This window comes from Dipodomys ordii, unplaced genomic scaffold (assembly GCF_000151885.1).
Source record: "Dipodomys ordii isolate 6190 unplaced genomic scaffold, Dord_2.0 Scaffold97, whole genome shotgun sequence".
In the NCBI taxonomy this organism is placed as follows: domain Eukaryota; kingdom Metazoa; phylum Chordata; class Mammalia; order Rodentia; family Heteromyidae; genus Dipodomys; species Dipodomys ordii.
In genome coordinates this window covers 9,511,794-9,537,882 of record NW_012267313.1, presented here as the reverse complement: position 1 = coordinate 9,537,882, position 26,089 = coordinate 9,511,794, and the positions used below count along the sequence as shown (strand labels likewise).

At 42.4% G+C, this 26,089-nt stretch overlaps 1 pseudogene; it reads right to left on the bottom strand.

The window, feature by feature from the left end:
• Window positions 1-23,010, bottom strand: part of LOC105993519 — a 39,680-nt pseudogene extending 16,670 nt beyond the window's left edge.
• Window positions 23,011-26,089: the final 3,079 nt, after the last annotated feature.

The window sequence follows — 26,089 nt, the reverse complement described above, 5'->3', positions numbered from 1 at the left end:
CTTCCCCCCCCACCGACGTTGTAAAGCTCGTTTTGGACAAGACAACTTGTACTTCTCATTGTTGCAACAGGTCCACCTGTATCCTTAAACAACTGGTTTGTTTTTTTTTTTTTTTAAATAGAATTTCACTCTGAAAGTCCTGGAACTTGGAATGTAGACAAGAACTTATGATCTTCCTGCCTTGGCTTTCTGAGTACTGGAATTGTAGGTATGTACCGCAATGCCTCATCAGGCTTATATTTTATTTATTGTCTCATTAATCCTCACAATAAACATATGCAGTAGATATTTTGATCATGTTTATTTATGGAGAAAAGTATTGGAACTTTGTAGAGCTTAAATAACCAGCCCAAGCTGGTAGGTGAAAGAGCTGCAGGTCTGTCTGAGTCTAGATCTCAATCACCAGCTTCAATCACCAGTTGGCTGCACATATAGAATGAGGTTCAAGTCTCATTCAGCTTTGTTTACCCATAGCACTTAGTCCAAGGTCATGTGTGCCATGGTGCCATGTGGAAATAGAAACTATCTGTTGATTCATGTGGAGAGGATCAAAAGCACCAGGACAGAGTCATTTTACTAGCAAACAAAGCTGCCTGAGGGAAATTCCAAAGCCAACTGAGATAAACGAGTCCAGTGGCACAGGTGATCACAAATCCTACCAAAGGGAGAATTTCTTGTTCAATATGTTTGGGATTCATAGCATTAAGTTAAAAGAGGGTTTTTAAGTGATTATAAAAATGACAGATCACAGGGGCTGGGAAGGTGGCTCAGTGGTAGAGCGCTTGCCTTGCATGCCTGAAGCCCTGGGTTCGATTCCTCAGCACCACATAAGCAAAAAGAAAAAAGCCGGAAGTGGTGCTGTGGCTCAAGTGGTAGAGCACTAGCCTTGAGTTGAGGGGTTGGGGACAGTGCCCAGGCCCAGAGTTCAGGCCCCATGACCAGATCCCCCCCCTAAAAAAAAAAAGAAATACAAGGTGGAGATCTTTTACCAGCTGTTTAAAGATACAGGTGGACCTGTTGCAACAATGAGAAGTACAAGTTGTCATGTCCAAAACGAGCTTTACAACGTTGGTGTGGGGGGGGGGGAAGGGGGGAAGGAGAAAGATTGGGATTGGGAGGGAGGGGGGAGGCTGGAAGGGATGTGAAGGGTAAACAAAAGGAGGAGGCTGCAATTCTTGGTAAGAAATGTACGCATTATCCTGCCCATGTAATTGTAACCCCTCTGTACAGTATCTTCACAAATAAAATAAAATAAAATAAAAAAATAAAATGACAGATCACAAGAAACAGTTGGAAGGATCCTGAAGGTCTTTTGTTCTAAACTAAAGAAAGCCAGTTGGGGTGAATTTTGACCAGGGTAAAAGAGTAGACGGTCTTCACAAGTAAAACAAATAGAAGGCCTAATTATTGTAACTTTGGGAAGAGTCGTCACTCCTGTCTTCCATCTTGCTGTTTGGGGAAGGAAGCTGTTTCCTCCCGGGGAAGGGCCATCCGTTCAACCACCAGAGGTGTTATCCCATGATTCCCTGCTATCCACATCCCCCAGAGCTTTTGTATGGTATATTTTGGATCATTCTCTGAATGCTGTCTTGCTTTTACCCCTGACATTGAAAGAAACAGAAAGAAATGAAAGCTACAAAGAAAAAAAAATGAATAAGTACTTTGTGTATATTTACTGCCTACATGCATGTATGAATGACTGTAGAACTCATATTTCTGTGGAGGCTACCGTGTAGAGCTTGACGTGATCAAAGAATCATCCCCACTGCTCAGTATAAAGGAAGCTGGTCTAAATCCTATTAAACATAGGTGGGCTTACATAATGAAGAACTTGATGACTCACTCTGACCACTGATTAAAATAGTGTCAAGGGGATGTTGTAATTATTTTCAAGACAATTAAGCATTAATACTAAAGGGAAAGTATTTGCTACTGAAGGGAAAAGGAACGAATTGTCCTCCAGTTACACCTGGAGAACCTCAGTGTCTCAGGCAAAATAGATCCCAAGTCATCGCACATCCAAAGATCTTCACTCTACATCTTTACATTGCTATTAATTGGCCCCACTCCCTAATTACCCAGCTTTTTAAACACAGCAGAGAAAGTGGACCTTGGATTCATTTAATTTAGCTATCAAGACCAACTGGACTTTTTTTCTTTATAACTTTCTCTTGCCTATGGCTTCCTTTCCATCCCTGTAACCCTAAGCTCTAGCCAAGGCTCGTGCATTCTCAGCCTCTGATGTCTTGTTAGTCCAACTTGTCTCCTTGCCTAAATCACATCTTCCATGAGCAGTTAGATGCAACATGTCTCCCTACATGCTACCTGGAAGCTCTAACTACCAATGTGACTTTATTTGGAGATAGCTCCTTTGTGAAGGCAATTAAGAGTCCATGAGATCATCAGGTAGAACTCTACTCTGAAAGGATTGTTGTCCTTAGAAGAGAAAGACAGGAGAGACGATTCTTTCTCTCTGCTCACACACAGAGAAGAGGCCATGTGAGCACACAGAGAAGTGGCTATCTACAAGCTAGAGGAGAGACCTCACCAGGAACTGAATTTTTCAGCATCTTCAGTTCTGGACTTCTAGCTTCAGTATTGTAATAAGTTAAATTTTTACTGATTAAGCTATCCAGTTTGTGGTATTTTATGTCAGTCATAAATTGGCCATTCTGTGCAGTATTAGCAGAGTTAGATGCATGAAACACTAGACTGCCCCATATTGTAAAATACCCTAAGTCCCTCAGTGACTTGTGAGTTCCAACCCTTCGGCTTGGAGCCTGAGGCCATCCTCAATGCCACATTCGCAGCTCCGCAGCTACGTGCTCAGTGCATAGGTCTTTTACATTGTTGTAAGCAGACATTCTGCTCCAATGCTCTTGTCTTCAAAACACATTTGACATGTTCTAAAGCCACAGTGAAGCATGAAGCCTTTGGGAAACTGCCCAAAGTTGCCAAAGCTAAAAGATGAGTCACATCCCAATGGATGGAAGGGTGTGAAGTCGAACAGGTTACAGATGTGGTTACTTCCCCTCTTTCTTCTTTGTTAATAGAGTCCTCTCTGGGTTTGGGAGAACAGACAGGCCCAGATTCAGAGTGATTGTGATACCTAAGTCAAATGTTAGCAAACCTTCTTCATAAAGGACCAGCTTAACTAAATGTCTACCCTGTTACACCTCTACCCTCATAGCATAAAATAGCCATGGGCTATCCATAAACAAATGAGCATAGCTATGTATCAATAAAACTTTATTTACAGGGGCTGGGAAGGTGGCTCAGTGGTAGAGTGCTTGCCTCGCATGTATGAGGCCCTGAGTTCAATTCCTCAGCACCACATAAACAGAAAAAAAATCTGGAAGTGGCACTGTGGCTCAAGTGGTAGAGTGCTAGCCTTGAGCTGAAGAGCTGAGGGACAGCACCCAGGCCCAGAGTTCAGGGCCCACAACCAACAACAACAACAACAAAACTTTATTTGCAAAAACATCATTGGCTAGCAATGGCCTGTGGGGCATAAATGGACAAGTTTCTGAACTTCAGCTTTCAGAACACGGAGATTGTTGATCACCTGAATGAGGTCAGGAATAACTTGGAGATTTCTTGTTATAGAAAGGCAAGCATACTATACCTTTTAAAGTTTTGGTAATTCAAAATATAGACCTTAGACCCATAGAATCATCCTCATCTTAGAGCTTGCTAGTCATGCAGAATCTCAGGTCTTACCCCAGCCGTCCATAAGCAGAATGTGCCATCATCAGAAGCCCCAGTGATTGAAAGGTACCCAGAGCTTGAAAGCCCCTGGTGATAGAATGTTCTATGACCTGCAGCTGACAGGAAGGGTAGAGTCATGAACATCCTATCTGCTTAGCTAAGGATTTTGTTTGGTCCTGAAAAACACACAAGTTCTCTAAGTGGGAAGTAATGATCAGATTTTCAGGGGAGGGGTGGTGTCATGTGTCTTACTTCTCTTGTAAAATAAGCTCTTAAAGGTCAGTGACTAGCCAGGCACTGGTGGCTTTCTCCTGTAATCCCAGCTACTCAGGAGGCTGAGATCTGAGGATCGCGGTTCAAAGCCAGCCCAAGCAGGAAAGTCCATGAGACTCTTATCTCTGATTAACCACCAGAAAAATGGAAGTGGCGCTGTGGCTCAAGTGGTAGAGCGCTCACCTTGAGCTGAAGAGCTTAGGGACAGTGCCCAGGCCCAGAGATCAAGCCCCATGAATGACAAATTAAAAAAAAAAGTCAGTGACTACTAAAGAAATACTCATGCTATTTTCCAAGGCCAGCCAGGTAGATTCTCCACAACTGCCACATTCCCAACAGAGTTCTAAAGAGGCTTGCTCTGTGAGACCTACTTTCTCATCTAGGCCCTAGGAGGTTTCTCAAATTCTGGAATATTCTCAGGCCTTAAAAGTGGTAGATAAGCTGTAATGCCAGCATTACAAGTTGGACTCTGAAACTAGAAAGTTTTCATTTTAGCAACACTTAAAACTACCATGGCCTCACGGCTTACTTCACCATTTTCTGCACCTCTTTCCTAAGACTATAAGCCACTATATTTGGAAATTTTTTCCCCATCCTTTTCACAAGTCTTATAAGGTGCTGTGCATATGGTAGGTTCCCAAAAAATACTGGATAGAACTTAATATGTAAACTATCATTTATTTTGTTTCCAAGGTCCTCAAATACTACTTACCTGTGATATGCTTCTTAAACAGGAGTATTACTCAAAAGAGAGTTAAAAATGATAGTCAAAAATGTTTTGAAGAAACAAAAAATAATAGGGTCCAAAGGAGCCAAATAATACTAACTTCTTTGCAAAGTAGGTCTTTTTCATATTCTTTGTGTTGAGTTCTAACCAGGAATGGTTTTGTGAAGAATAAGATATAAGCATTTGCTCATAGGATGCCCCATTTATCAAGTTACCACATCCTCCTGTGGTTTGTATACGAAGAGCTAAAACCCAAACAAGCACCACCTCTCTCCGTCATCCAGAATGTTTGTGTTCACAGTTATAGAGAACAGGTGAACCCCATTGTAAATATTAACTCATTCAACCATACAAGACTTGAGGAATGGGTTGATTATTAGCTTCACATTCTAGATGAAGAAACAATGGCTCACTGGTCTTTGCTTGTTTCAGATTCACACACAGTTAGAAGTTCTGCAGCAGTAGGAAGGCTGTTGGAATTCAGCTGGGTTGCAACTCTACTTAGCAGTGTTGGCATTAACAGAGCATTGACACCTCCAATGCCAAGCCCTTGGTGCCTCCTATTTTCATTGCAGGCATCATTAGCTAAGATTTTGATGAGGTGAGTAATTTAGTTTACCCCTAGATATTGAAAATATAGTGTTAAAAGCACTTAAAGTGCTTTCTCATTAGAAGTTACTGGTTTGACCTACTATTTAATAATACTACGCAAATACCTTTGAAATCAAGTTAGGGTTTGCTTTCTTTTTCTTGGTAATTAAAATTTTCTTGGTAGTCTAACTTGCCATTAGATAATGCTTATCTTTTTCAGTTAATGTACAAATTCAATTCTCATTTTAATCCATGCTCTCACTGTCTAGCCCAGTAATGGACTCAGGAAAAAAATCACAGATTGTATAATGAAAGCTCTTTCTTCTCTTTCTTTCACTCCTGACATACTTCTTGGCCTCTCCTCCTTTTGTTCCAAGTCCCTTTTCTCCCAAAACGTTTGTCCAGGAATCCCTCCTACTTCCATCCAGCTAACTACTCAAGTTAGGAACCCAAGATCATCCTTCTCTAAATCCCATCAACAACCAAGTCTTAAGGATTAGCCCTACCAAATAGATCTCAACTCTACTTCACTTAATGTTCACTGTTCTTGCCCCCATCCAAGCCGTCATATTTTCTCTGTTTCTGTAAATGTCCACCCTTGCAGATCTGGACATCAAGCCTCTCCTATACTTCAGCCACACTGACTTGCCAATGTGCCAACTTCTTTTCCATTTTGCAGACTATTAAAGCCCTATGCATAAAATTAGTCCATTCCTACCTGGTGGCTTCTGCCTATAATCCTAGCTATTCAAGAGGCTGGGATCTGAGGAAGTATGGCTCAAAGCCAGTCCCCATGAGACTCTTATCTCCAATTAACCACTGAAAAACTGGAAGAAAACTTTGGCTCAAAGTATAGAGTGCTAGCTTTGAGCAAAGGAGCTCAGGGAGAACACCCAGGCCCTGAGTTCATGCCCCACAACACACACACACACACACACACACACACACACACACACACACACACACACACACATACATGAGGCTGAGATAGGAGGATCATAGTTTGAAGGTAGCCTGGGCATGAAAGTCTGTGAGACTCTTATCTCCAATTAACCACCAAAAAGCTAAAAGTAGAGCTGTGGCTCAAGTGTAGAGTGCTAGTCTTGAGTATGAAGGCTCAGAGACAGTGCCTAAGTCCTGAGTTCAAACCCTAGGGCCAATGCACACACATACACACAAAACACCCTTTCCTAAAAGCCCAGATAAAATTCTCTATGGTGCTGCAGCACTACTAATTTTCAATGCAGAGCACATGTTGTAAGGGTGCTTCCATATCTAATCTAATCTGACTTTCAAGGCAGATTTTTTTATTATCTCTATTGTACTGAATCTAATGGTTAATACACTGTTGGCTTTCTAGCTCCAAATCCCTCTCTTCATGCATGCTCTGTTTTGTGTTGCTGGGATGACACTCTGAAAAGCCTATTTCCCTGTGTTGACTTCTGATGAGTTCTGCCCAAAAGGACCCTGCAAAGACTAGAAGGCAGGAGAGGAGAGAAGGGACTTGATCCCTGTCATTCGAATATGGTGGTGGCAGCAACTCCTCCCTAGATATCCAGTCAGGGCTCAGGGCTCTTCCTACTTTCTTCAACCAACCTCACTGTGTGGCTCAGGTCTGTTAGCAATAACTAGGTCAGGCCTCCTCTGCTGGTGTCTAACATGTCACTTTATAATTCTGTAACACTGTCTTACTCACTTGAAGAAAGGGTCTTCAGTTGTTCAATGTTCCTTAAGTGGGTATCTAAGCTACTTATGGCTAGAAATGGGAATAAAAGGTTTTCTGGACGTGTTGATCAATATGTAAATAAGGACTTCCTATGCACAGATGGGCCCTGCCTTCCCTGTCTGCTTGAGGTGTGACAGTGATCCTGCATGCTAGCAGATCCACGTGGCAGAACTCAGCCTCTTCTGCTGTGGACTGAGGGGCGCAGCTGTGCTCCCAATCTCCAACTTCCCTCTAGCCAGACCATAGAAACCTTATGGCATGGCACATGAGAATGCTGAAATCGTGTGGCTTTGCTCAATGACAACAGGAGGATCTCCGCAATCCAGGATGCACTTGGATAGAGTTAACTTGAAGATTTACAAAACACACCCATAAGCCTCGAGGGGCCAAAGAGCCCCAAGTTTATTTATTAGATGTGTTCTAGGACTTAGGTAGCATTTTTTCTAAGTACCTTACAGATCTTTGCTTAATCTTCATAACAATAATTTCACATAGGTACCACTAGTAGACACCCTTTCAGAGATGGAGAAATTGAGGCACAAGAGGATAGGTAACAAGGATCTGGGAAGGTGGCTCAGTGGTAGAGAGCTAGCCTTGCATGCATGAGGCCCTGGGTTTGATTCCTCAGCACCACATAAGCAGAAAAAGCCAGAAGTGGTGCTGTGGCTTAAGTGGTAGAGCACTTGCCTTGACCTGAAGAGCTGAGGGACAACGCCCAGGCCCAGAGGTCAGGCCCATGACCAACAAAAAAAAAAAAAAGAGGGTAAGTAACCCATCCAAGGTCGCAGTGCTACCATAGTGCTGCCACGGTTGCTACCACAAGGTAGAGACTCAAGCCCTCAAACCTGACTCCCAAGGCTAGGTCTATAAAGACTGGACTATCTTGAGAATTGCTCACAATTTTTGTATGATGATGACTTTGAAATGCAATTTAGGGACCCTAAATGTTTGGGTAACCTATGGCATGAACTACATAACTGAATTTCCTTCCATATGGAGAACAGAAGAGAAGACAGGTGAGGTAACAGAGACCTTCCATCATTGAATTCCAGATGCTGACTGACTAACCAAATTTACACTGGGCTCAAGACCTCACTGGCATGGTTCTCTATAACTAAATTACCCTAGTGATCTCACCTTTTGTCTGTTGTACAACACTCCCCAAACACCTATGGGAACTTTTGTCAAAGACAGCTCAGCTAGAAAATCAATGTCTCCACTTCTGAATGAATGCTCACTTTGTTTTCCTGGAGTTTTTCCTTTCAGAGGGGCGTCCGTCACTGAGGCCACTGTATTAAGTCAGACTGGCCACTGCTCTGTAGGGTCAAACTCCAAGTGGATTCTTGTCCTTCCTGGTCCAGCGGTGGCAGGAAGACAAATATTTTTGCCATTTCTTCCTCTTCCTTCCCTTGTCTTTGTCACTTCTACATCCTGGTGACTTGAAGATGATATTCTGCTTTCTCTTAACTTAAATTTTAGTTCTACTAACTAAACTGGATTCATTTCCCCTCCCAAATATGAAGTTAACTTCTGACCAATGCTATTTAGCTAACATCTAGGCTAGAATTCAAATCTGATCTCTCGTGGTCAAGCACTTGCTCGGTTGGTTTAATTATGACTGGTACTCTCCCACTTGTGTGATGCTTCTAGCCCTATTACTTCTAACTTGAGCTCTTGCTACTCTTTTCTCCACAGACATCCTCGCCACCTTCCTGTTTGCAATGCTGGCCAAGACATTGCTGAGGCCTTTTGTACTTGTAGTTCCTTGTGTGTGGAATGACCTTCTCCCCTACCTGCTTTAAATCTTTGTTCAAGTGTTGCCTTGACTAATAGGCCTGCCTTGGCTATTTAAAGAGGAAACCTATCCACAACACTCTTCAAATACCTTCAGTGCTTTATTTTTTAATACTGCCATGGTTTTGGTCTTGGCCACATGCAAAGTACAAAGATGATTTCATTACAATGCAGCTTTTGAATCTACACCAGGCAAGCTGTCCCAGAATGGCTCCCAAGTCAAATTAAAAATGATCCAATCACACAGCTGATTAAATCAATTTAAAAATCACAATGAGAGAGCAGTGGGGATAAGTTCACTGCACAGAAATGACTAAAAGAGGTACAGTTCCCTGGCGTTGGCTACCACAGGGTTCACATGGCTATTTCTCATCATACCAGCCTGCTAAGATAGTTGGAGAAGAGTTCAATTTAATCAGCTATTCTCAGCAGTCAAAAAAGCATCTGGAACCTGTATATAGCCATGCTCTTGCTTGCCAATTAGCCTGCTGAGTATTTGTGGGTTTTGAACAAGAGCCACTTGAGGTCAGAATGAATTTTACAAACAAGTGACCAAATCAAAAACCATGAATACTAAGTGACTTCCAAGCATTATAATGTGATGATTATCAGGTATTCTAGCCCTGCCCTTCCTCTCTGTCCTGGTTGGTGTGCTGATGCTCTATTCCATCTTTTTGCTGTGTCTTGGGTTACTAATTTACTTACTCCTCCCGCTTGCCAGATTCCTTCTGTAGAAAATTGAATATTCTCAAGCAATACTGCAAGCACAGGACAGCCTTGGCACACACCACATCCTTCCCTTTCTTCTTTATTGTCTGTTGTGATTTGGATTCAAAATGCTCTTTCAGAAACTCATGTGCAGAAGGTTTGGTGCTCAATGTGGCAGTGTTGAGATCCAGCCTTGAAAGATGATTGGATCATGAGGCCTCTGACTTCGTGTGTAGATTCATGTTAATGGGCTGCTGGGAGGTAGAGCCTAGTTGGATGAAGTAGGTCACAGAGGGTAGGCGTGCCTTGTTGAAAGCCTATTTTATCCTTGGATCCTTCCTCATTTCTTCTGCTTCCCAGACATAGATGAGCTTTGCTTTAACCATATGCTCCCACCATGATCGCTGCCTCACTATAGACCCAGAAATGCTGGAGCCAAATGAGTATACCCTAAAACTTCTGCAACAAGGAGCCCAGATCGATATTTATTGCTTTGATTTTTTCAGACATTTTTGTCTAAAAAAGCAACGTGAGGCTGACGTTTACACTTATACATTCACCTAATGAGACCAGGAGTGCAATGGACATAAAATTATGTTTTGGGGTGTTTCTGTTTTTGTTTTTACTGATGAAACTTAGCACCTAGATAGGTGCTTGGTATAATGCCACTACTTTAAATGTAAAGTTTGAAATTAAAATGAATGGAATTCAGGAAACCACAAAGATTAAGCCAAAATATGAAATGTCGGGGAACAGGAGGGACAATGACTTGGGCCAATGACTCGGATCAGAAAAGGAAGAAGAAAGTGAAAGCCAGTTCTGGGCCATGACCCTTGCCCAGATGGTCGGTAATTCTCGACAGGCCCAAGGGTGTGGCAGTGATTAGAATCTTCACTCTGAAACCCTGGAGATCACCTCTCTTTTCGAGAAATGTTCACAATGTTTTCTATGCTCCCCAACTAGTTTTTCTTTTGCCCATGCCATTCACAAATCACTTTAAATTACATGCCATCAAATATTTGTTCAATGAACAAATAGGCTGTTATCGTTATACACCGTTATGAAGAGTGAAGCTAACATGACTTTCATTATTCATTCCATGACATTGTATTTATTCAACCCAAAGGAGAACTGGATAGAAGTTGAAACCAGGTGGATGCACTAGTTCAGTCTTTAGGTCTTGTGTTAGTTAAGGCTGTTATGACAAATGCTACAGGCTGAATGGCCTCAATCCCAGAATTTACTGCCCCAGGTCCAGAAACTAACATCTCAAAGTTCAAGTTCCTAAGCTATTTAACTCCTGATGATGGCTTTCTTCCTGGCTTGAAGACATCTATTTTCACCAAAGGTGCTCACACGGCCTTTCTGGTTCTTGTGAGAAGACTAGATATGGAGAAGGAAAAAGGAAGAGAGACTTAGAAGAAGTAAAGAGAGGAAGAGTGAGAAGGAAAATAAGAGGGAAGGAAAAAGGAAGGAAATGGGGGGGGGGAGAGAATTTCCTTTTGTAAGGCTAGGGTTCTATGGGGTTAAGGCCCTTCCCTTATGTTCTAACTTAAACTTAATTACCTCCTGAGGACCATGCTCACAAATCCAGTCATGCTTGCTGTTGGGTTTCAACGTAAGAATTAGAGAAGGGGAGAGTAAAGAGATTTGGTCCCAGCAGGCCTGATTTCTAACCAGTGCACTATTTTTTACATTTCTCCTTCTTCCATGTTATTTATCAACTTAAAAAAATATACATTTTCAATAAAATCCACAATTTAATCCTTTGCTACTCTTGGCCTGTTTCACTCATTTATCTGTTCAGCATCTTTAGACAGTTAAATTTTCTTTCCAAGTCTATTGGTTTAATCAGAGACTAGATTTTTCTAAACCAAAATATAGGACATAAGACCTATACGTATCAATATGTATGTTTATGGAAGAATAGATAGGAAGTCAGAAATTGGAGCCACCTTGGAAAATCTTGGGTGTCTGAGAATGATGCATTAGCATCTATTCTCCATGCTTGTCTGCCAGTAGTTGAGGAAACCTTAACACCACTAATGTTCACAGGTTCAGTCTGATAAACTAGACTTTTGGATAGTGTTGGTGCTAGACTGCAGAAAAGATAGAAGTAGAGGGCTTGGAAGGTGGCTCAGTGGTAGAATGCTTGCCTTGTATGCATGAGGCCCTGGGTTTGATTCCTCAGCACCACATAAGCAGGGAAAAAAAAGCCGGAAGTGGTGCCATGGCTCAAGCGTTAGCGTGCTAGCCTTGAGCTGAAGAGCTGAGAGACAGTGCCCAGGCCCAGAGTTCAGGCCCCACAACCAGCCCCCCCCCCAAAAAAAGATAGAAGTAGAAAGCAGACACAGTTTTCTTTGGTCATGAGCCACAGCAAGTCATTCTACTTGCAACCCTGTATATAGTAATATACTCTGATTGAGTCTACCCTATCCCTTTCCATTCTGTAACGCAATGCTCATTATGACATAGTTGACTTCCCAAATCCAAACTGACCATGACTTGTAGTTTTGGTTTCCTTTCTGTTAAATATTTTTTGAAGCCAGGTGGCAGTGGCTCATACCTATAGTCCTAGCCAGTCAGGAGGCTGAGATCTGAGGACGGAGATCTGAAGCCAGCCTGGGCAGGAAAGTATGGGTGACTCTGATCCCTAACTAACCACTAAAAAGTTGAATGTAGGTGTGACTCAAGTTGTAGAGTGGGAGCCTTGAGGAAAAATTTTAAAAGCTCAGGGACAGTGCCTAAGTCCTGAGTTTCATTCTCTTGGAAGTTTATCCGCTGCAACTGCTTCCAGCCATGATCAGAGATGCTCGGAGCTGGAGGGGGCTGTGGAGGTCAACTCAGAAGCTACCACTCAAGGAGTGTGCAGGTGAAAGCTTCTCAGTGTTTGAATATAGTGATCCCAATAAAGCAATTCACAATTGCTCCCTTTGGGTTTCAGTCTTCTAAAAATTTCTGGTCTCCAGCATAGTGACATGGTTTAGGGTTGTAGTCTTACTCTAGAGGAGTAGAAGGGGGAAACAAAAACAAAAGCAACCAGACCAGGATCTGATTGCACACCTCAAATTGTTGTCTGATGGCTAAAGAGCTGCAAAAGAACCAAAGAAACAAACCTTGTTTTTCACTCCTCAGCAGAAAAAGTAGACTTGAAGCTGCTAATTGGTGAAGATGAGTTCTGTGCTGCCATCTATTGGTCTGGCTGTGAAACAGCAGGCTTTAGGTTTGGACAATTTTTTAAAGGCCGCTTGTCTGTTTTTAAATGTATTGTTTTGGAAGAACTAAAGTTCCTTTTACCTATCCTCCAAACTGCTATTTCCAAAGCAGTTTGAATCAAGTGAAGGAATCGTGATGGAAGTGACCCATCTTTAACCCTGATGAAGCTGTTCTGCGTGGAGACCACAGGGAAGGGGGAATTCCCACCCCATCTCATTACTGCCCTAGCCGACATGCTTCCCTTTAGGATGGTTTAAGGGAAGGAGGGACTGTCTGCCTCAGAAGACTTCAAAGGACACGCTGTTCTAGTCCTTTAGATCTGTGATTGCTTCATGGGCCTTGTGAGATTACCATATGTTATGAGCAAATGGCAGCGTTCAAACAAAACAACATAGTTTCTCCCTGTTTTGAAACTTGTTGATTTTAAATGCTCTACCCTCTGGGTCATTTGTTAGTATGAGAAAGCAGACATCAAATTCCAACCACTTCCATTTGTGACCCTAATGATTTGGGAGGCTGAGATGGAGATGTTGACTCTCCATGGTCAGGGTAGGCCGAAAAGAAATTTTGGAAATCCACATCTCAATTACCAAAAAAAAAAAAACCCACAATGCCTGTCATCCTAGCTACACAGTATTGCAGTCCAGGCAGGCTGGAGCAAAACTGTGAAATCTATTTGAAAAATAACAACAGCAATAACAACATCAAAAAAAAAACAAAACAGGGATATGAGTATGGCTCAAGTGGTAGAATATTTGGTGCAAGGCCCTGAGATCAAACCCCCGTAATGCCACACACACACACAAAAGGGGTTGATATTTCAATAGACTAACAAAAACATTCTATTTACAAAGCTTCCCAACAAAGGTATGGTTCTATTTATGGACAAATATAATTTATATTGATCATTATATCATTATGACTGACCCCCAGCCTTAAGGATGGGGGTTAGGGAGCCTAGAGGAAGGAGTAGGTAATTAATTTTTGAGTCGAGTGGTTAGGGTATGCCATAGGAAAGCTCATCTGAGCAGAGACTCGAAGTATGGGGAGCAATCAACCGTGTATGTGTATGAGGAAGAGGAGCACTCTAGGCCTGGTGGTTTGCAAATAGCCTGTACAAAGGACCTGAGGAAGTATATGCCTAGAAAGATAGTCTTCAGAGGTAAGGTGAGAGGCAATGCAGACTGTAACTCCTTATGGATTCCAGTGAGAACTTTGCCTCTCTGCTCTGTAGCTGACTCTATGGTGGGTGCTGGGGACCTATGCAGGATAAGTGAGGGCAAGCTCCTGAGCCACACCCCAGCCTCACCCTTCAATGTGCCCCTGCTCTTGCTTTCATTCTTACTCCCCAGTTTACTCTAGCACAGTATTGCTCCACTTCATTACAATTGATGGACTGGACTGGGGAATTCTTAATTGCTGGGAGGAGGGGCTGCCCTGTGCTTCTGAGGATGGTTGATTTTTGTAGGAAACACCCCAAGTCAGTAAGCCAAATGTGTTATGAAACATTATATTATGAGATGGGTGGTGATACAGAGATAGAAACAGTTCAGTTGCCCTATTATAATCGGAGAAATCAGAGCTCAAAGGAAGTTTACCAGCCTTCTTGGCCTCTACTCTCTGTCTGTTTATAGCTCTCTCCTTTAGGGCATGGCAACTAAAGTTTCCAAACATTGCTGTCACTGGAGTAGACCACTCTCCACTCTTTAAGGCATGAGTCTAATGGCCACATTTTGTGACATGTCCTTGGACCTCCTGCTTTATGAGGTCTTCTGTCTATTCTCTACCTAATCCAGTTCCTTAAGTAACCCTGTTTCTCTATTGTGTTTTAGGGGCTGTTCCCCGCACCTAACCCCTTAATACATATCCTCAGAGCTGCGCCATAATCACCAGCACTCTGCTTCCAGATCTTCTGTGTTTATGATAGGAGGAAAACAACTTTTATAGACCATCTGTTTGCCCATTATAAGATGGCATCCTGATTATCTTTTCTTAGTATTTTCCTTGTTAAGACATAGGGTTTTTTGTTGTTGTTGATGGTAATGCTGATGACGGAAAACTAGAAAAAGAAAAAAAAGACGTTAGATGCCAAATAATCTTTGGCAAAAACTTCTGGGAAACTCCCGGCCTAGTGGGAAAATTACTGGGTTTTGTATGATATTACAAGCATTCACTAATCCTATGAGGACAGCTGTTAACCAGGTTGCATAGGGAGAGACCAGCAAAACAAAATTTGTTATGAAATAGTATCTGGAAATGTGTGGTTATATGGAGATAGAATCAGAGCTCAGCGTTCCACATTAGACAAAGAAAGTTAGGGCTTCTCAAGAGATAACCAATGCAATTTGATGTTTGGTAGTGGGGATCAAAGCCAGGCTTTCTGCATGCTGTGTTCTTGACCACTGAGCCACATCCCTAGCCCTGTCATTCTTTCACTTCGAAAATAACAAGACAGATCATTTCTTTGCCCAACAGATATAAATAGCATCTGAATCAGGGTTTAAACTCATACCTCTCAATTCTTTGTTTTGATTTGTGATGAAGTTTTCTCAGTCCATTGCAAAATTAAAGGAAAAAAAGACAATTTGAGATCTCTTGCTAAAGATGAACTAAATTTGTAGAACTGTGCTTTATCCTGAGATTTATGCCCTTCTAGCCTGTCTACCTTTTCTTGGTGATGAAATATTATCTCTGTTAGGCAATAATGATTCTAGATTCATTTGGAGTTTTGGGGAGTTTTCTTAATGCCCTTATTTTTTTTCAACCCCAAAGCAGCTCATTACCTCTGCCCTTTTTCTAAAATGAACACAATTCTGAGAACTACTGAAATACAGTACCTATGTTCAAAAGAGCAAGAGAGGTTTGTTTTTTCTTAAGGAGCAAGGCAGGATTCACAGGCCTGCTGGATGAAAGAAGATGGACAGCCATTAATTAGCTATTTTTACGATGAATGGCAGCCCAACGCTCAGACCTCCTGTACTTCACTGGATTCTCCCTCCTCTCTCCCCTTCACACCTTTGTCTCTCAGTGATCCAGAAGCTTCTTGAGCTCTTCAGCATGACTTTTGACCTGAAGTCTCTGGGGTCACCCAGCTCACCCAGGTCAGGTCTGGTTGATGGAGGGAGGAGAAGACCCTGAGCCCCTCAATTTCCTTTCTGGCTATTCTAGAATGCAAAAGCCTGACGATAGCAGTTCTCCACTACCAGGAAGCCTACTGCCTGAGAAAAGAATACCAACATCCAAGGAAATAGAGCATCGGAGGAGCTGGGCTTGGATCTGGCTTCTTTCATTGGCTCCTTCAGTTTCTGTTGCTCTAGGAAATTAAAGACTCAAGTTACTAGAAAAATTTCATCGGGTTCGAGTCTCTACCAAAACGTCCCAGAGAACTAGCTAGCCCAACTATGTGGATTCCCCATTTCCATTTTACCAAGGCTTCTGAGTTGTCTACAGATGAACCTGGTGGTTTCCCCATGTCCTACATGGCCTGGGATTGCTTTCAGCCTGTGAGCCTCGGCAGCTGCAATCAGCCCTCATGGAAAGGTAGGAGGGTTTGGAAGAGGAATGTGACAGTGGTCGGTCATCTCTGAGATCTGAATGTGTTTTCAAGGGAAACCCAAAAAGAGAAAACACTCGTGGTCAATGTTTACTTGTATTTCCTCATCTTCTAGTGGGATTTCTTCTCATCCTCTTTCCAGTCTCATAGATGTGCGTGGGGTCAGATGTTTCTGCATCAGTTTGGACTACCAAGGTTATGTCTGGCCAAGGACAATGCTGCACTTACATCTGGATGACTACTACTACTTCCATGGGCTTACCTGGAAACACTGCCAAATACCCTGCAGAGAGGAGAGCAGGTATCTCACAGGCACTGAACATCTTCATAAGACCCGAGAGGTCTCCGGTTACAAAGCCTTACATGTGTGTTCTCATTTCATTGTCACAGCAGGCCCACATGGTGAGTGTATTATCCTTACTTTATAGAGGAGGAAACAGCTGTTTACTGGAGTTAGGTATCCTGACCCAGGTCACTGGGCTTAAAGAAGACAGAACATCCTCTATTTAGGCCAGGATCAACCCAGGATTTGACCTCAGATTCCCCGCTCCCCCTCCCCCATGTCCTAGAAGTGATCTTTTCTCAAGACCCGATTCTAGTGGACCCAATTAGCCACCAGATGCATTGTGAAAATGAGGGTGAAGAGTGTAGCTTTGAGCCATGATGTGACAGAGAAGAAATCTATGGGACAGAGGCAGAGAAGCCTTACTTAGACCCACCACCCATCAATACTCAAGATATAAGTCACCTGTGAGTGCCAGCTACCCCCCCATGCCCCCCAGCCCCACTTGTGGCCCTCTGTCTTTCACCTGAGAGCCTTGCTGGACAACAAAGACACTTTGGCACAAGATGAAGAGAGATGTTTATTCTGTCAAAAATAAAATCCCAAATACTTGGATTTCAGATTTTAATTTTCCATCCAAGGCCATGATTATCATCTTTGGTTGAGTGTTCCATTTCAGATGACTAATCTAGAATAGCAGGTATACCACATGTTTAGATGCAGGAAAAAGAACTATGCCTAATGAAGTGGATATGTGTGTGTGTATCACAACATGTGTGCATATAATATTATATATAAAATATATAATACAAATAAATATTATATATATGGGGGGAAGCATGAAATCTTAGGGATCCAATGTGACTTTGCACACCCCAGGAAATCCTCTGGCTTCGGTCTGGAGAGCTGAAGACTGTTTACATTCCAGTGGAATTCCGGGGAAAGTCCAGAGCTCTCTGTGCTTTGCAAACAATGGCTTATGGAGACAAACGTCCCAACTTTGCAACCTGAGAAAGAGAAGGTCTGGGATCCCCTTGGGCAAAGCATGGCTTCCTCAGTCCTCCTCAGTGCCTTTGCCTGCTAGCTCCCTCCAGCTGACACAGACTTCAAAGAGAGAAGACACATGGATGGACTCAGGACTGCTTGGCCCAACCAGAAAGGAGATTCCTCCAGTATTTCTTGTTCTCTGCAGCAATAACTACCGACTGTATCTACAGGTTTTCAGGTTGATACTCATAGGTGCTAGTGTCCTCTTCTTCAGTAGAAAATTATGAAGTCAAACCCTCCAGATTTAACAAATCCTTGTTTGTAGATGAAGAAACAGAGAACCTGCAAGTTTCAATCAATATTTCATTTTATGTATTTCAGGGGGGTGGATGGGTATGTGCACTAGTACTGGGATTTGAACTCAGGGCCTTACACTCTCGTTTGGCTTTCTCACTCAAGACTAGAGCTCTACCACTTAAAGCCAAAGCACTACTTCTGGCTTCTTTGCTGGTTATTTGGAGATGAGAGTCTCACAGACTTTTCTATCCAGACTGGCTTCAGACCACCATCCTCAGATCTTCAACCTCTACAAGCATGAGCTACTAGCACCCAGATAAATCAACATTATAAAGAGGGTTAGTAGGTAGGCCAAAGCAAAAAGCCAACTTTCATTTATCTGTTAAATCAATTTATATACTATGATCTGGGGTCAACCTAAAACAACACAGAAAATTTGAACCTATACAAAAATGAATGACAGGGGGTTTTACTGTAGCATGTGCACATGAGGACAAGCCACAGATATATCCAAAGAGGTTGAGGTTGAGGTGGGGGAGAGCTTTGTTAAGGACAAAAAGGAAGAATCTACATAAACCACTGCAACAGGGCCCACTGGTTATAGAAGTACACAGCAGGGAGTCAGAGGAGATTGTGCTCATTAGGCCAGTGTCTTATCTAAACTACTGTAGCTTGAAGAATTATTAACCCTGATAGGGAAATCTGTGCAGAATAAGCAAGGTGTGGGGGACAAATAAGACATCAGTTACGTATGAGACATGAAGGGATGTCTTGTGGGTTTTAGAAAGTTCTAGTGATAGTCCATGACTCCTGGTTCTAATTTTTCCTTAGTCCGACAGGAATGGCTTTATCTAGGCACTGACAATTTTCATATTCAACTTCCAGAAAGGAAGGATAGTGAGTGAAAGGAAGGATGGATTGGGGAGCGAGTTCATCCTCCAAGTCTGTTCAGTCGTCAAGCCTATTCGGAAAGAATACTCAAAACTTCTCGATTCAATCAAGAAGACAGCAATTATGAAAGTATCACTCCTTTGGTCAGGACTGAGTTTGAACCATTTGATTGGTTAATCAAATGTGAAGGGAATTGGCTACAGGGCTTACAAATGTTTGTGGGGACCATTTTTAGGCACAGAATGTGGTCACATATAATGGGCTACCTGGAGCTAAGGGACTGCGCCTGTTGACAGACTGAGGCTGCTGCTCAGTGGCGCTGGGAAATCACCTGGGTCTGTGACATCATTGGGCCTCTGAGAAACCACACTGGGAGGCCTTTGTTTATATGTAATCTGATAAAAATGATCTGATGATGAAGTCAGCTCAGTTAGGTTTTGTAATGCTTGCAACTGAAAACATCCTTTCAGAGTCTCAAAATTTCACTGGCGATCATTATGAGCGTTTCTGTCCAGAATCCATTATGTGGATTCTGTGTACTCTCTGCAAAGTAGTTTGGTGGGAAATCTGAGGGAAGTGGATACAGGAGTACTGCTGATATCTGAAACGAGGAGATTATAGTAGGGGCTATCTGTCCACCAGATGGCTTCTCTCCAGCTGTGCTCATCAAGCCAAGGAGAGGAACTCAAAAGGTAGGTCATTGCATTCCACAAGGTATGGGGATTTTCCAGGCTGGTGCTTTCTTGTCTCTGCTCCATCACATCATTGTCTTCCAGATGAGTTCAGTTCAGTATTAATAAGTGTCTACCACATATAAGACATTCATGCAGGCATTCACATATGAAAATAGAAAAACATTCTGTATTTCCTGTGAAAATAGAAAAATACTCTTCCAGATTGGCCAGGATAAATTCAAACAATTTCCTGGAGAGTACATGGCTGCATTACAGGATCTTTTGTTATAAGAGTAAAAGAGTTATGGTTGCTGGGTGCTGGTGGCTCATGGCTGTTAGCCCATCTACTCAGGAGGTTAAGACCTGAGGATTGAGGTTTGAAGCTAGCTAAGACAGGAAAATCCTCTGAGACTTTTGTCTTCAATTAAGTAGCCAAAAGTTAGAAATGGAGGTTTAGCTCAAATGGTAGAGTACCAGCCTTGAGTAAAAAAGCTAAGGGAGAGTGCCCAAACCCAGAGTTCAAGTCCTCTTACCAACTACAAATAGCTAACAAGAACATGAAAATAACCATAAGGAAAAATAGGATTATTTCCCCTTAGCTACTTTTGAATGGTTTAAAACAATAGCAATATGGCCAGGAAGCATTATGAACTAAGAGAGGCTAGAAATTCACCAATAGCAAAGGCTAGAAGTTCAACAATAGCAGAATGAAATTGTGCGTGTGACTTTCAGCATTTCCAGTCTTCTGGCTACAGTGGATAAGGCTGTTTCTTTTTTTTTTCTTTTTTTCTTTCTTTCTTTCTCTTTTCTTTGTCGGTCATGGGGCTTGAACTCTGGCCTGGGCGCTGTCCCTTAGCTCTTCAGCTCAAGGCGAGCGCTCTACTGCTTGAGCCACAGCACCACTTCCAGTTTTCTAGTGGTTTATTAGAGATAAGAGTGTCACAGACTTTCCTGCCCAGGCTGGCTTTGAACCATGATCCTCAGATCTCAGCCTCCTGAGTAGTTAGGATTACAGGCATGAGCCACTAGTGCCCGGCAAGGCTGTTTCTTTGAGGTATACCCAGATGTCCAGAGGCCATGCATGCAGTGCCTGAACTGAGAATTCAAATCTTTGATGTCATCGTTTTCTTTCTCCATTTTTGTCTAGCAACAGTGGCAGCAAACAGCAAAATTTTTATATTCCTTACTTTCGTCAGAATATTCACAAGGATCATACACCTATTACTTAGCTCCTTGGTTCACATAAATGATTGACTAGAGGCAGCCAATGAGGATTACTTATGTTTCTCTGAACAATCTTGCCATAGACTATCAGGGTTCCTTTCTTTTATTAGCATCATTTTATTTTTATTTTTTCTGGTCATAGCACTTGAACTCAGGGCCTGGTCACCATGTCTGAGCTTTTTTGCTCTACCCCTTTGAGCCACAACTCCACTTCTGGTTTTCAGGTGTCTAATTAGAGACAAGATTCTCTTGGACTTTCTTGCCTGGGCTGGCTTTGAACCATGATCTTCAGATCTAAGCCTCCTAAGTAGTTGGGACTACATGGAGCTATCAGAGTCCAGCCTCATTAGCAATTTTAAATACAGTCTGATTAGACATCCAATTACAGAAAGTTCAGAAAAATATTAAAAACTCTTAAAATTTAACTCTCCTGTAACTATTTTTGGTGCCAAAATAGATGTTACTTGTGATTCTTCATAGAGATCCATATTCTTCTGGGAAACTAAGAAAGCCAGTGGCATAATTTAATCTAAGAGCTAAAGGACCAGGAGAACTAGTGGTATGTCCTGGCCCAAGCCTGAAAATCTGAGGGCTTAGATGCTCCAGTGTCTGGGGACAGGAGAAGATGAGCAATTCAGCTAACACAGAGGACCATGGGAATATGGTTCAAAACAATATATTGTTTTAAACCTTTTGGTTCCTTCACTGGACCAGATGATACCTGTTCAGACTGGTGAGGCCTTCTTTATTTACTAATGCAAATGCTAATCTCCTCTGGAAACTCACTCTCAGCCACAAATACAAGTTTGTTGTTTTTGTTTTTCCTAGCTATCTGGGCATCCGTTAGTCAAATTGACACACACAAATCGCTCATACACCCTTGATAAGCTTGCGCACTAAAACTGAGTATTTATTTCTCTCTAGGCTAAGCTCACTTGGAAAGGTTTGGGAAAGTTGAGAACAGGATACTGAGATTTCTGGCCCATGAGATTAAGTCATGAAATGGGGTAGTAAGAGCCTTGGAGTCCTAGATGGAAGGTACATCTTAGAAATCACATCGTTTAAATCTGCGCCATTACTTATTGATTAACTGCTTAAAGCTTCTTAGCCCAAAAAGAGCTGAGGAGTTTGGGCCTGTTTCCCATGTAGACAAAAATATAAAACTGGGAGCAGTGCTGCCAGGGGTATCATAGTGGTGCCAGTGTTAAAACACCCAAAAATTCCTAAGAAAACAGATCAAGTCATAGCATGGCCATCGCTTTAGTGTTATTTTTTTTTTAATTTGATATACAGGGCTGGGAAGGTGGCTCAGTGGTAGAGTGCTTGCCTTCCATGCATGAGGCCCTGGGTTCGATTCCTCAGTACCACATAAGCAGAAAAAACCGGAAGTGGCACTGTGGCTCAAGTGGTAGAGTGCTAGCCTTAAACTGAAGAGTTGAGGGACAGCACCCAGGCACAGAGTTCAGGTCCAGGACCAACAAAAAAAAGAAAATTATGCATTATATCATGATTAGAGAAGGTGGCCTTTTCTTTCTGGCTGAAACTGTAAGTAGTCCTATAGAGAGAGAACTAAGTCTACATATGCTAAGTTACATGATTTTCCATCTACTTTTTATGATACACTTCTGTCAGAGGTAATATCTGTACTGATTCCAGCCATCCCTGGTTCCATAAATTCCTAAACTCCCCAGCTTAGTGACCCCTTGGTCTTGAAAGATTAATCTAAATTTCCCATGGATCAGGCCCAAGGCAAATACCTAGTCAATATTTGGGAATGCATGAGCAACATCAAATTAAATGAGGAGGAAAAAATCAACATCCGACAATCAACCGAAGAATAAATGACTTTCCCGAAGTTTTTCTAAGTATCCTTACAAAATAACTGAGAAAGGAAAATTATTTCCTGTCTTTTTTTTTCACTGCCAAAGGACTTTCTCCCTTTACTAGCTTATTAGCAAGTAGTAGCATTTCCAACTTCCTGAGACAAAATAACAACACGAATGAACCTAAGGGTAAGGGACAACTTTTATTGCACTTAGGGTGCCTTAGAGGGTGCTCATTACCCTGGGGCACTGGAAACTGTCTCATGTGGATTCCTAGGCATTCCCCTTAACCTTCTTATTTCCCAGAGTGGAGTTTCTCAGACTTATTTTCACCCCTACAGGGATGCTGTTATGCTTTTTTCCCCCTCTGACCTTTCTCCTTCAGTAATTTCCAAATTGGTTTCCAGGGCTGTGGGATGCTATGCTTATCACCCCCGATCACATCTGCTCTGGCCACTCCTTGGCCTGGGACGGTGGGGAGTTCCACACCATTTCCTACAAGCCTCTGATGTGTTTCCATGTCAGCTCGACCCATGAAACCCCAGGAACAAAACAATCCCACCCAGATCTGACCTCTGTCCATCTACTGATGCAACCTGCCTACTGCTACCTTCCAAATTGTGCGCATAGAAATATTTCCTTGTTTGTCAGAATTCTGACCACCACCCATGAAAAGCCAATCTCAGGGCTTTCGTTGCCAAATAGAACTAGGAATGTGCTGGGTTATAGTATTCTGTTGCTGATACACCCAAACAACACGTGAGGTTTGGCAGCCTGTTGTGAGGGAATAAAGCTGTAAATCAAGTCAAAAAGGAGAGGAAAAAGGGAATAAAAATGGGGAAGGCACTATGGCCCATGAGTCAGGCAATCTAATAGGAATGGAACCCAAATTGTTAAAATAAACCAGACCCCAATATTGTGGGGGTCAGAGAATGTACAGTCTATGGGATTTAGATGGGCAAGTTTAAAGACTTACTTCTGAACTCTTCATATTGGAGTGGGCATTGTTCTTTTTCAGAATAATATTATAGTTGCCGAAGTATAGTGTAGTAGCCAACAGAAATATCCAGAAAGTTTGCTTTGAGTAAATTAAGTGGAAGAGGAGAGGAACTAGCCTTAAAGATTTTCAATAGAGAACTTGCAAACAATAACAAAAAATAAATAAAAATGACAGCCTTCATCAAAACCTACTTTCAGTTGACATTTAAATACATTATTCCAGACATAATTCCTTTTGGAAGGATGAGGATGTTTAGCTTAGATGTATATTTTATTTCTGGATATTGGATAAAGCCTGAGCCCTAAAAGACCGTCAGTAGATGAGACCTAGAGACACCTTATATAAGTCTAAAGAAGTACATGAGACATAGCTTAGGCAAGGAAACTAATGGTCCTTCCTGTATTTCCTGCTTCTTGACCTATCACTTAGAAGATGTACACTTGAGCCAAGAACCAAGAAGTACACATTGCCCAACAGTGAGGTTCAGCTTCAGACTTCTTAGCATGGGTGTTCTATACTGACTGGATCAAGTTCACCTTGAAGAAGCTACAGCAGCGGGTAGAAAATGAACCAGGAAAGGATGAGGGAAGGGAAAGTGGAATCAGTACTAATGAATAGTTAATAAAAATGACTTTCTCTATTCAATCCTTGAAAAGTAGGTCACATGTATGAGAGACGGGGGAGGGGGAACAGTGAGAGGAGGGGAGGAGGAGAGGGAGAGAGGGCGAGAGCAAGCGCATCCCAGTACAGGGGCTTGAACTCAGGTCCTTGTGCTCTTGCTTGGCTTTTCACTCAAGGCTAATGCTCCACCACTTGATCCACAGCTCCACTTCTGGTTTTGCCATCTAATTGGAGATAAGAATCTCACAGACTTGGGCTGGGAAGGTGGCTCAGTGGTAGAGCACTTGCCTTGCATGCATGAGGCCCTGGGTTCAATTTCTCAGCACCACATAAGCAAAAAGAAAAAAGCCGGAAGTGGCGCTGTGGCTCAAGTGGTAGAGCGCTAGCCTTGAGCTGAAGAGCTGAAGGACAGTGCCCAGGCCCAGAGTTTAGGCCCCACGACTGGACCCCCCCTCAAAAAAAAACCTCACAGACTTTCTGCTCAAGGTATCTTTGAATCTTCACCCTTGTCCTCAGATCTTAGCTTCCTGAGTGGCTAGGATTATAGGTGTGAGTGGCCAGTACTGGACTCAAGCACAGGCATTTTTAAGTGATGAAAGTAAAGAAGTAAAGCAAGAATCACTTCTTGATGCAAAACATTTCAGCTCGGCCCTACGTCTGGATTATAAGGAAGAGTAGTGATTAAGAGGAACTCAATTCAAAAATGCCAAGTTCAGCTGTAATCCTAGCTACTCAGGAAGCTGAGATCTGAGGATCACAGTTCCAAGCCAGCCCAGGCAGGAAAGTCCATAAACTCTTAACTACAATAAACTACTCAAAAAAAAAAAAAGCCAAAAGTGGCGCTATGTTTCAAGTTATAGAGCACTAGCCTTGAGCAAAAGCAGCTCAGGGATAGGGCGCAGGCCCTAAGTTCAAGCCTCAGGACCAGCACAAAAACAAAATTGCAACAATGAAAAAAATGCCAAGTTCAGCTCTATTTGTTCACATTTGAAGTGTTGCTGAAGAAACTTTCAACTGTCCCTTGGGAGATGGACAGTTTTCCAACCAGATTCCTTACAGTTGAGTGCTCCCAAATGAGAAAAATCAGCCTGGTAACGTAAAAGACGACTTGGTTTTACAGCCAAATGCCAAACAAGACAAAAATGAAGTGCACAATGCTGAGAATATGTTTTCGGTATTTTCTAAATAGTTTTCAGACTTCGTAGTTTTCAACACCTGAGCAGAGTGAGGAAATGATGGAGGTTTTGACCCAATTGCAAAAGCAACAGAGAGGCCCAAGGCGGTGGTGATGGGTGATTTCTACTATGCCGACAGAGGTAGAGTCATCCAAGCCAAAAGCACAAGCCTGGGAAATTTGTGTCTTACCTGGCTGAACACTAACTCTCCTACAAGGAACAAAACCTCCTGAGAGAAGCTTGGATCTTGAATGAATGATGAGAAAACAAGAGAAAGCAGGTTGGTACACTGAAAGAAAGGGAGAGAAGGAAAGGACAAGCATTTCCTGAGGGATGTCCCTAAGGCATTTGCCTGTCACCTTACTTGTTTGTCACCTTGAGAGGGAATATACAACTATAGAAGAAGTAACTGACTTTAGGTTAGCTGGCTCTTGTGGGCAGCTGCAGGCTTCCAGCAAATTCCTGACCTTTCCATTACCATTTGGCTTCCTTGACAACTCGGCAGAAAAATAGGCCTGCCTTCTGACTAGTGACACACATTTAAACCAGATCTGAGAAGACATTCCAGAAGGTTCCCTTAATGCTCAGCCTGCATCCCTTTCAAGTAAAAAATAAATGATTTAATAAGGCTTTGAGTGACTGATGAGCCGTGCAAATAACCGCAGTGAGTGTGAGGACGGCTAGAAAGCTGGCCACAGTGCTGAGTTCGATTTGGAAAGCTTCACAGGAAAGGGAGAAAAGCTCATCATGGAGAAGTGATATGGAAGGGAAATGCTGCCAGGTAGGCTTGTTTAGTAGGAACAGAGGCTTAGAAGATA